Raw genomic sequence first — 11,636 nt, 5'->3', positions numbered from 1 at the left:
TTAGCTGAATTGGTCACGTGTTATTGCATTCATTTGCCAATGAATGTAAAAAATTAAGCCACGCCCACCGCTGCGCACTACTTTTATTACTGCGGAATGTCGGGGAATCACAATATTACAGTCGAGGGAATTCCCTTTCTGCTGACGTGTATCGTCATGCACAGGACATTTAGCGACTTTCATGCATATTCATTGTCCAAACTACCCTTTGAAACCGAAGGCCGAGAATGAATGAAACAGCAAACGTGCAGGCTCGCTCGCCAGTTTTTTTCCCGCTCGCCTCGGTTCAACTTTCATGTCTTCGCGTTTCATTTCTAATTAGCATTTCTCCAACTGTTTTACCGTAATCAGAGAAGTAATGTTTGAATCACGCAGTAAATGACCATGTTATTTGAAAAAGCCGCCTTCTCTCGGACATATTTCTTCCGGTTCGTTACAGTCTGACTGTTGCAAGTCTTTTCGCCTCTTGCCTTAATTGACAGGTCAAATGAACATTGTTTTAATCCCACTCTCCGTTGATTGGCTACTGACTGTGTAGGCGTGTCAAGTTATGTGCATAAATTAAACGATCACCTGATTCATGTCACGCCACTGTATGTATTCCTACACCTGGAATGTTCATCAATGCCGTCATTTTTGTCTGTTTTGATATATGCAACTGTTTGGGGTTAAACTTTTGTAGATAAAACATGTTTTACGTTGTCGAATTTAATTATAAGCATTGAATGTGTATTTTTTTCGGTTCATTGAGGTATGAATCGAAAAACCGATGTGCAAACTTTTGTAAGAATCCGCTACGCGGATTCATACAGTTTGCACATCGGTTTTTCGATTCATACCTCAATGAACCGAAAAAAATACACAGTCAATCCTTAAATAATTTTTTTAATTTGACGTTTACACGATATACGGCTTTTCCATTGGACGAGAGGTCGGTCACATGACCGCGAAGTTGACGTTCATAAGTGTATGAACAACACAATTTGACGTTCATACGTTACTCACGAGACCGTGTTCTTGAAATGACGTAAACACTGACGGACTACTTCCACATTCCTGGGGAAACCCCTGGGAATTCCCTAGCACGAAAACACACATAAGCGTTCTTTCTGAACATTTAGAACCTTTATTCTTGGTATCGATCCGTGCCTAGGCTGACATTGACCGTCTCCAGCAATCTATGAATTTACCTTGGTGTCTGTTTGACGCATCTTTACTCACCTTTCAATGATCGGCCAGTTGATCAATGATGACTAACACATGTAACCGCCACAGGTTCATTAACAACTTCGGAAATCCTCACGTTACGTTTATCGTGTCGGCCATTTTGACGTCTTGTACTAGATGTAAATATATTACGACGCGCTGTCATTGTGACTGACTTACTCAGGTAGTTCTTTACAGACCTTTCTCATCTAATGAGGATATGATTTGAACACATGTGCTGCGTAAGATGTTTCTGAAGAGCAAATTGTGCCTCCATACGCCCATGTCACCTCTCTTTTTGAGGAACTATATTATTCCGCGATATAGCTGGTTGTGGTATGGATGTCAGTGTAAACATGAAGTCACACGTACTAAATAAAATTGTGTTTAGATCTCGGTCTACATCTTTTGAGGTAAGAAATAGTGATAAAAATTTATAAGAATTGACTTTCACTTTGTGTGAGTTCATTGAAGTATGAACCTTCATAGAGTGAGGGCCAAAAATTGTATGAACGTCGTCGCAAGCTCCGACGTTCCTACAGTTTGGCCCTCACTCTATGAAGGTTCATACTCCAATGAACTCACACAAAGTGAAGGTCAATTCTTAAATAAACGTCTACGAAGACACGCCGTGACACACCAGGTGCCTTTAAGTACATAAACTTCTCAAAAGACTTCTTTTGAATAGTATATATGGAACAACCGCTAGCTGGACAAGGCAAGTTGAAATATTCACTTTCGCTTCATTATCGCCTTCAGCATACCTTGTGCCTACCTTCTATAAAGCCATACATATTCATTCAAATACATGCATGTACACTGGGCCGACCTGAAAGTTCTCAATCACACGTGCAACCAACCTTTTCTGGTGTGGAGTATTTACATAACGTAACTAATACGTCTTACACACACGACCTACTTTGCCGTCATTCAGATATCAATAAAACATTGAAAGCCTATTTGAATAGATTTAAACTTAATTTATACAAGAAAGGGGGGCCATCAAAAACGTAATTCAAGTAAGAGCATGTGAAGTTTTAGCGATGTGCCACCAAGGGGTCGTCCCACTATGTTGTCATGTGAGGATTCGAACCTGTTGTTTAATATGAGCGAACGTTTTACCAACAGGACCAAACCGTTTCCGAGGTGGTTCAAGATGGTTGGATCACAAGTTATAAAAGTAAATTAAGAAACAGATAAAGCTAGCTGTATATTTAAAGGCTGTAGAAGATACTTTTGATACAACCCCTTGCACGATCTACTGGTAATGCAAGTATTGTGTTACGCTAACAGTTGAATAAGGTTGAACGCAGTATAGAAGCTGACTCAAGCAGGTAATTATATATCATGACATACCTGTATCGAGGTATGGATGTACATATGTCAAATATGATTAATAAGTAGGACACGGGAGTGTCAAAATGACATAGAGCCCAAGGCTACAACCACGGCTTTTACGATATTTCTAGCAATTTCATGGCGGGGGGACTCCAGAATTTGGCTTCACACTTTGTACTCGTGCATTAATTCAAAAAATGCAAACTGCACCTGAATTTTCTCCTTTATTGTCTGAAAGAATGCATAATATATTTCACAAAATTCCAATGACAAAAAAAGACGCGCGTAACTACGCGAAACCAGTTTTACAGGTTTAGTGTTGTACAATAGCCACCATTTTTCCAATTATAAAAAATAAATGATTCACTAAACACGATAAGCTCCACATTCCGCTGAATGTATGATCCAGTAAAGGATGCTGTATTTGCAATATGACAACAGGGGGAATTTTTACCTTGACGAGTTACCTCCCGGTCTACCGATGACGCTGTTAAATACATAGAGAGTCTAACTAAGACCTGGCTTTCTCCAATGGATGCGACGGGTTCTTGGTCGATCACGTGTTCTTAATTGTTGTCCCTTTTCACGACTGTGTGTCCCAAGCATGTATCTGTGGCAAATTAAACACGGGAGTGTCATGTGATACCTTGTCATGTCTCATACCGCGATGTTGCTTCATGTTCCAACGTGGAAATGTTTGGTCAGATCTTTGAAATTGTGACAACTGCGGTAGACCTTAGCTATGTTGTATGTTGTATCGAGATAATATTTTTTATTTACTATGAGCCTGCATTTTTAAGAAGTACATCTTGCAACAATGTATTTTTTGCGGCTGGCAATTTCTTCATTTGTTCTACAATCTGAAGCATAATTATATTTTTCAAGAATAATCGGGGACCATTTACTTTCTCTATACAATTCCCTACCTCGTCCACCCCCAACCCCATAATACAAATAACTCCATAAAACAAATACGTATTGAAGTCAATTATGTTACTAATAATAACTAAATACACTTCTAAATCAGTAAAAACAACTGCAGGCGACAGTTAAACAAATTGCTTGGTTAGCCAATCAAATGACTAGAAATCAGTAGCAATTCATTTTTAAGAACTTAAGCCAACACCAAAGCTGTCTTGGGAAGTTGGGGGAACAGCATTCTGGTGCATGCCAGTTCATGATGTATTTCAATAATGAAATTCAGAAGCTTGGAATTAGGTTTGTGTTAGTAATCTCTGCACAACGTACACACTGAAGGCAGACAAAAGCCCGAATGCATTGCAATAACCGATCGTGACCAAAGCAATACAACTTTCAAAGCGTTTTCAAAACGTCTGTCAAACAAACTGTTGATCACGACTGAATTGGCACCATAACGACCGAAAGCAGACTGCAACAAGGTGCCCTTTGATACCCAAATTCTTGATTAGCGGAGACACGCATTTGCAAATGTCTGGTAACGTCCATGATGCATTGTATTGAAGAGACGCCTGTGCGGTGAGAACTTTTTAGAGCCCTGCTCGTCTGTCTAGGTATTTGTTTGAGACACGACGGACTGCAGCGACTGTCACCATAATGACTCCGATCAGCACACAGCACATACTGTTTGAATAGCACATAAGGTGCATACCCTATTGGGCCTTTGGATCAAATGATTTAAGAAGCCGTTTCCTATATCGCCTGTCCAGAATTAATCCCAAAAAGTCTACAACCCCTAATGACAAAATGATCTTGTTCTGCTATACTAGTGCCTGCATGACATTTTCAGGGTATGTTAATTAATCAACAGAAAATGGATATACTGGTTTCACTAATTTAATCAGTCTGATGCTATGTTGTTTCTGTTACATAAGTTTATCTTCTAATAGCTATTGATGCTGTGGCTGCTGCTGACACTGAAAGTACCGCCATTGAACTTGTCAGTGACCATGTTGTGTCGACATGAGAAGGGGTGACTCTACATTCAGTGTAGCTATTTGGGACCGCTATGACAGTGTTGGTCCAAGGGCATGTTGTCACTTAGAAGGATGACGCTGCCATATACGCTTCAGAATGAACTCTGCCTATCTTCAGTTCCACAGATGTTCTCAAACCTTTAGAGTCTTATACCACATGGCACCATGTCCAGCTGACACATGGAGACAAGCCCCCCCACACTGCTGAAGGACACTCCCTTGTTCTATGCAGATACTGCATGGTCAGATTAAAATCTATCTACTGCTAGTCCTGTCAAAGATCTGCCACCTATCAGCTGTTGTCATTATCATAACATTGGGCACATGTAACATTTCATGTGTGTTTGTGTGTGTGTGAGTGAGAGAGAGAGAGAGTGTGTGTGTGTGTTCGTGTGAGAGAATGTATGTGTGTGGGGGGAGAGAGAGAGAGAGTGTGTGTGTGGGTGGGTGTTCGTGTGAGAGAGAGAGAGAGGGAGGGAGTGTGTGTGTGTGTGTGTGTGAGAGAGAGAGAGTGTGTGTGGGTGAGGGTTCGTGTGAGAGAGAGAGGGAGTGTGTGTGTGTGTGTGTGTGAGAGAGAGTGTGGGTGGGTGGGTGTTCGTGTGAGAGAGAGAGAGTGTGTGTGTGTGTGAGAGAGAGAGAGGGTGTGTGTGTGTGTGTGAGAGAGAGAGAGAGAGTGTGGGTGGGTGGGTGTTCGTGTGAGAGAGAGAGAGAGAGAGTGAGTGTGTGAGAGAGAGAGAGAGAGGGAGTGTGTGTGTGTGAGAGAGAGAGAGAGAGTGTTTGTGAGCGAGAGAGTGTGTTTGTGTGCGTACTTAGTATGATTACCCTAAATATATTAACGCCGACACCCCTTCCTTAATGCTTAATCGTTGTTTAATTACCTTATCAATGGACGCAATTCACTGCCAGAGAAATCTCAAAATGAAAACCCTATAATCATGATGACAGATATACAGTATATATTGTCGTCGATTTTCAAAAATTGTGTAATGTTCTCCAGACTCTTAACTGCTTCTCTGACCAATGACTCTTCAGCCAGCCTGCTACTTCCTGGTTCAATTTCGCATTGTCATGGGAATCATGTTCTTACAGCCTCAATTGCTGTCTGGCGGGGCAGATGTGCGATGAGACTATCAGAGCGTTAAGTGCGTGTTAACTACTTCGACTGATGAGGTCCTGGTGAAGTCATGGTTGTGGATCCACCAAGAAGGAAGATGTATTATGCAGGATAGTACCCCGCTGTGTCCAAGGCAGCTTGTCATACTAATTTCAACTAAATAGTCAGAAACCAAAGAAAATTATCTGAGCTTGAATAGAGAAAGGTGTGGCCGGCGGAAATCCTTCACCTTCAAGATGAAAATATGAGTGGGAAACGTCCCTGGAAACCGTGACGTACTTGTGGTATGTTAATGTGAATACGAAGGGTTTAAGAAGGGGAATCTTTTTTAAACGTGCAGGGAACCCGCATCAGCAATATTACAGAATAGACGCGACGTTTTACTGTATGCTAATGAATCATAAACATTGACAACCATTGTCAACAAGGTATTTTAACACAACATTCCCTTGGCAGGCAGCATTGAATGTTCAACTTAGTGGGAACATCGTCCTTTTGCAACATGTTGATGGCCAAGTATACTGAACCAAAGAAGTAAGGTATCATCTCCAAAATTTCTCATGATCCCACACCTTTTTGTTTAACATAGTTCGTAGCGAAATAGAAGTAAAAACATGACTGTACTTATTAATAGACAGGTAACATGGGTGGCCCAGTCGTCTAAGGCGCCGGAGACCTTTGATCGTAGGTTCGAATCCCAGATTCGCTCTGATGTTTCTAGGGTTGTCAGCGCCATGCCCATGCTCGAGGGTTTTACAAAACTGGTAAACGTCTGAGACCTGCATCACTTGGGACTTTCATTCGACTTCACATGGATATATTTTGTGAAATTCATTTCTGGAATATTGCTACATATTCACTTGCTCACTCACTCACTCACTCACTCACTCACTCACTCTCCAACTTCCAGCTGACGCTCTGATATAACTTCAATACTATTGAAGGCGGCGTTAAACCAAACTCACTCGATCACTATAAAATGTACACCTCGATATGAAATAACGCCCCAGATATGTTACCCTGTGGTTGATATTGGTTTCATGCAGCAAGGAATAAAAAATAGCTTTGTGATAAAATAATAGTGACTATGTTGCTAAATACTTTGGCGTTTTCAACAACCACCCTCGATTATCCAGTCTCCATTCCATTATTTGAAATACTCTAGAACCATTCACTGCCGTGTGGTATCGTTTAGAAAGTGACGTCACCATCTTAATGTCGTCTAAAAGTAACTTTCCACGTGTGTGTGTGTGTGTGTGTGTGTGTGTGTGTGTGCGTGCGTGCGTGCGTGTGAATGCGTGTGTGTACATGTTTTTGTGTGTCTGTGTGTGTGTTGATTATGAATGTGTATGTGGTAACGGTCTGCTCAAGCTAGTCTGCGTAATAACCAGTAATACTGTCCATTGTTTAATAACAACACAACTTTGATTGTCTAAAGGAACATGCTCTGCAGATGATATAGTATTTAATAGTATAGTATCAAATGTTATAGTAGCATTATAACATTGTTTTTCATGTTATAGGATTTCATATTATAGTATTTCATATGATATTTCATATTATAGTATTTCATATGATATTTCATATTATAGTATTTTGTGTTAGAATATTTCATATTTTAGTGTTTCATGTTAAAGTGTAGTCAATTTTATTTCAGGAATACTATTCACCATTACGCAATGCCATTGAACGTATGACTGGTTTCATACTGTCATTAAATCCCAAGATGGCGGCACCAGTCAGTGTTGAGGATAACCTGTCGGGGATTCCCCTCAGTATCTATCACAGAGCTAAACACGCATATATGGCAATGTACTGGGGGTTGAACCATTGATGTACTTGACGCCATGCCAATACAGTGACAAGATACAATAGCTTAAATCGAAACCGTGTTAGTCTGTCCACACTATCGATTTATTGGAGAAATATACTATGCCTTCGTTATACCGCGTATGTATACGGTGGGTATTCTAGGATTGAGTCTACGGAAACCTTTTTAGGGACATTTGTTCTTTTATTATTTTCTTGAAACTTCAAGATACTAAGTTGAAATGTCCTGATACTAACTTGAAACTTCAAAATACTAACTTGACATTTAAAGGTGTTATGTTGAAGTTTCAATTTTTAGTTGAAATTTCAAGATGATGATCTTAAAATTTCAATATTAAAATTTCAAGTTAATATCTTGAAATTTCAACTTATTATCTTATAAATTTTAACTTAGTAACTTGTAATTTCAACATAACAGCTTGAAATTTCAAGTTAGTATCTTGAAATTTCAAGAAGAAAAAGAAAAAGTTAAATGTCACCATCAGGCTTCCGTAGTCCCAAGGAACCCACACTAGACTGACTACAATGGATCGGATTATCAGGCTCTGGGGCTGATTTCAAGCAACCGCTATCCAGAGGCATAGTCCTTTGTTCATGATCGAATTGAGTCAGACATGCGATACCACTCTTCAACAGATGCTTACGACTATGTATTCTTTAAGAATGTTCACATTCCAATGACTTTGATTGATGTTTCCGACCTGCGGATAACAACGTTAGGGGGATAGGTACCGGAACGGAGATTTGCCGTTGCACCACAAAGAGCTGTTCACTGAAGCGTGACCAGGGTAGGCTGACGTGACTCAGCTACTGCTGGGTTTTTTTCCATTGACGCTTACAGTGACGAATGGAATTCCCGAATGCGTTTAATGTCGCTTTACATATGAGCCTACACATGAGTGTCACGGTAGATGGGCACTTATGCTATATTACTTGGAATTGTAGCTACATAAGTGAAATTATTTGAAAGGCGACACGTAACCCCATTTAAAGAGATCTTATGTAGTACTGTCAATGAGTACAGATTGTTAGAGAGAGCGAGAAGAGGGGCGGGGGGGGGGGGGGGGGGGGGGTCAGTAATTATGTTTATCATATATTTTATTGATAAATAGCTTAAAAGTTTTGTTAGCAAACTTAGCAAAGTTGTGTGTAAAGCTGAAAATGAAACTTGCGAGGAGGTTTGGTTTGCCCGAACCTAGTTTACCATTGATTTGACGCGTTCATTTGTGAAAACTGGGTAACCGTAGACCCTATGGGGATTCCGGGTTAAGAGCAGCCCCCTTTTGCTTCTTGATTACGAAGATTGGATGTGCGCCATGAGCGTCGTCGAAACCCTTTGGTTTACCCAGTCCAGGGCCCCGTTCCACAAAGCGATTGTTGCGCTACGACTGTCGCAAATCTGTGTTAAAGTATCCGAGTTACGATCACCTTAGCGCTGCGACAGTCGTAAGCCTGTTTAAAAGTATGGGAGTTACGATCTCCTTAGCGCTGCGACAGTCGTAAGCCTGTTTAAAAGTATGGGAGTTACGATCTCCTTAGCGCTGTGACAGTCGTAGGTTTATGTTAAAGTATGGTAGATAGGATCACCTTAGCGCTACTGTTGTAAGTCTGTGTTAAAGTATCTGAGTTACGATTACCTTAGGGCTCAGTCACACATTCCGGAATTTTACTGCCTGAATCGGGAAATTCACAAACAATCAGATATCATTCAGGAAGCGTCCCGATTCAGCCGTTTCCAGCCGAATTCGTCTCGATGCTCCCGTTCTCAATCCGAATGTGATCCGATCTGTACCTTCCGCATGGTAAAAAACGACCCAATCGGTCCCGACAGCGTCCCGATTCTCCCGAATGCGATCCGACAGAGACCAGACAGTGAACGGACAGTGAACCGACAAAGACGGTTCGCATTTGGCAAGATCTGGACGCAATCTGGACTCAATCGACAAGAAACGGCAGTGAACAATTCATGCCCGTTCATCACTACAGCGTCCCGACCCTAAGGACACCGTCCAGACAACACAGGACATTGTTACAATGTTGATCCGATACAGCAGAATCTGTCACGACATAATCACGATTGTAATTCGACTAGACAAAATCGCCTGAGTTTCCCGAATGTTACGGGACCCACCATACTGTCGGAAGTGCTTGGCCGACCTCTCTGGACCATTCCCGATCCGTAGGATTCTGTTACGAACGTTCACGACTTCGTTCAGACAATGATAGGACATTACAGATCATTGAGGATAGTAATCCGACTTTTCCACTTTTCGTGACGTAGCGCTGTCTGATCTCAAACGGGAACCATAATCGGCACTGTGTGAACCTGGCCTTAGGGCTACGACTGTCTGTGTTAAAGTAATGGTAGTTACGATCACCTTAGCGCTGCGACTGTCGTAAGCCTATGTTAAAGTATGGGAGTTACGACCCCCTTGGCGCTGCGATAGTCGTAAGTTTGGGTTAAAGTATGGGAGTTACGATCGTCTTAGCGCAAGGGGGATTAGACTCGGATTATTTCTAGGCACTCCTGATATATACAACTATATATAGTTCCCATAAAACCAAAAAGAAGCCACACCCACCAACGGACTTCTGTTTCCTGATTGCTTAATAATTGGGTGGGCGTGACTTTGTTAGCATAATTGCGTTGAACGACATCACTAATTTCGTATTAAGACGTCTTGTATTTACTGTAACAGACATGCCCCCCATGTCATTCTAATCATCTTACCGAGGCAAGGGAGTTAACTGACTTTAAAAGTCCAGTTTCCACCCTTGCCGAACTAGGCTGGAATTCCTGGGCTCGATCGTAGCGCCTCCAGTGGCTATTACGAGTTATGTCCTCTCTATGTCTCTCCTATTGACCAATCAGATTCAACCTCTCGTATCACTTGCATTTGCTTCAAACAAAACGGCGGCGTCCAGTCAAGACGATCTGATTGATAATCAAGATCTATATTATGATAAAACGAGTCTTACATCGCGAGGTGCATCAAATCACGTGAGCACCTTGATTTTTTGACAACGAGTTAGCGGTGCACATGGTTTGCAAATCCTGCAGTCGACCGAAATCTGCATGACACTCTACGAACCGGATTTCGATTTCGGTGCACGATTTTGATTGGACTATGCATAGACTCGTTAGTCCAGCCAAAATGTAACTCCATAATACCCGCCTAGTTCGGCAAGGGTGAAAACTGGACTTTTATAGTCAGTTAACTGACTTGGCTCGGGAAGATGCATTCTAATCATCCAAGAGCACTACTCACTAGTAACAATGGTTGGGCAGCACAAACGGTCATGGTTCCTGGTTCGAGTCCCAAGTTGGTCCCAAAGTGTAAAATCCACTGCCTTTTTTTCTCCCGCCGTGATTAGGTTCGATTAGAGCTTAACGCGGCCTAAAACACTACTCACTCACTAACTCACTCACTCACAGCTAAATTTAGAATCTATCGCACAAAAATCAAACTTTAAATAAACTCATCAAACAAACGTCCACAGCGTTTACTTATTACATGGCTACAATTTAGTTTAATACATGTAATTATGAATATCTGCAATCTATTTCATCTCTGATTTGTGTAAACTGAACTGATTCGTTCAATGCCAAGTCTTGGCCCACGTCGTTTCTTCGCGCAGTACAAATAGCTTTCGTCCATATGCTGTACGTTTCGATAGGTCATAAGTGAAGGTTGTGTTGGGTGTCGCAATGTTATTCTAGTGCGTATGTGTATTTCAAAGAAACGTCCTTGAGCCGTTGGGGTTTTCCGGGAAGTGTATAAGAATTCAGTGCACGCGGCATGAGCCCCTAGAATCACGTTCTTGAGTTCAATGCGTGGAGCTATAACAACAATCTTGTGTTTTGCTTCATGTTTACCTTGTGACAAGTAGACGTATATTGATCTATCTATGGGTATTATGCACATAGTAAATACTACACCAGGAAGTACCTACATTCAGATTGTTTGTTTGTTTGTTTGTTTGTTGTTTAACGCCGCACTTAGCAATATTCCAGCTATATGACGGCGGTCTGTAAATTATGGAATCTGGACCAGACAATCCAGTATCATGAGCATCGATCCACGCAATTGGAATACGCTGTCATGCCCGGGAACTAGGTTATGGTTGGTGCTTCAACGAAGATGTCCCCTCCCTTGTTTTGAGTACCATAGCTCCCCTACGTGGATAGGAGC

The 11,636-nt window shown here is 41.5% G+C and overlaps 1 protein-coding gene across 1 annotated transcript in view; it reads left to right on the top strand.

The window, feature by feature from the left end:
* Positions 1–11,636, top strand: part of LOC139445988 (uncharacterized) — a 31,791-nt gene that overhangs the window by 1,592 nt on the left and 18,563 nt on the right. The window lies entirely within an intron of this gene.

Source organism: Haliotis cracherodii, unplaced genomic scaffold (assembly GCF_022045235.1).
Source record: "Haliotis cracherodii isolate W230 unplaced genomic scaffold, xgHalCrac1.p SCAF_6, whole genome shotgun sequence".
NCBI lineage: Eukaryota > Metazoa > Mollusca > Gastropoda > Lepetellida > Haliotidae > Haliotis > Haliotis cracherodii.
Note: the sequence above shows the minus strand (reverse complement) of the source record. Positions and strands in the feature narration are given on the sequence as shown.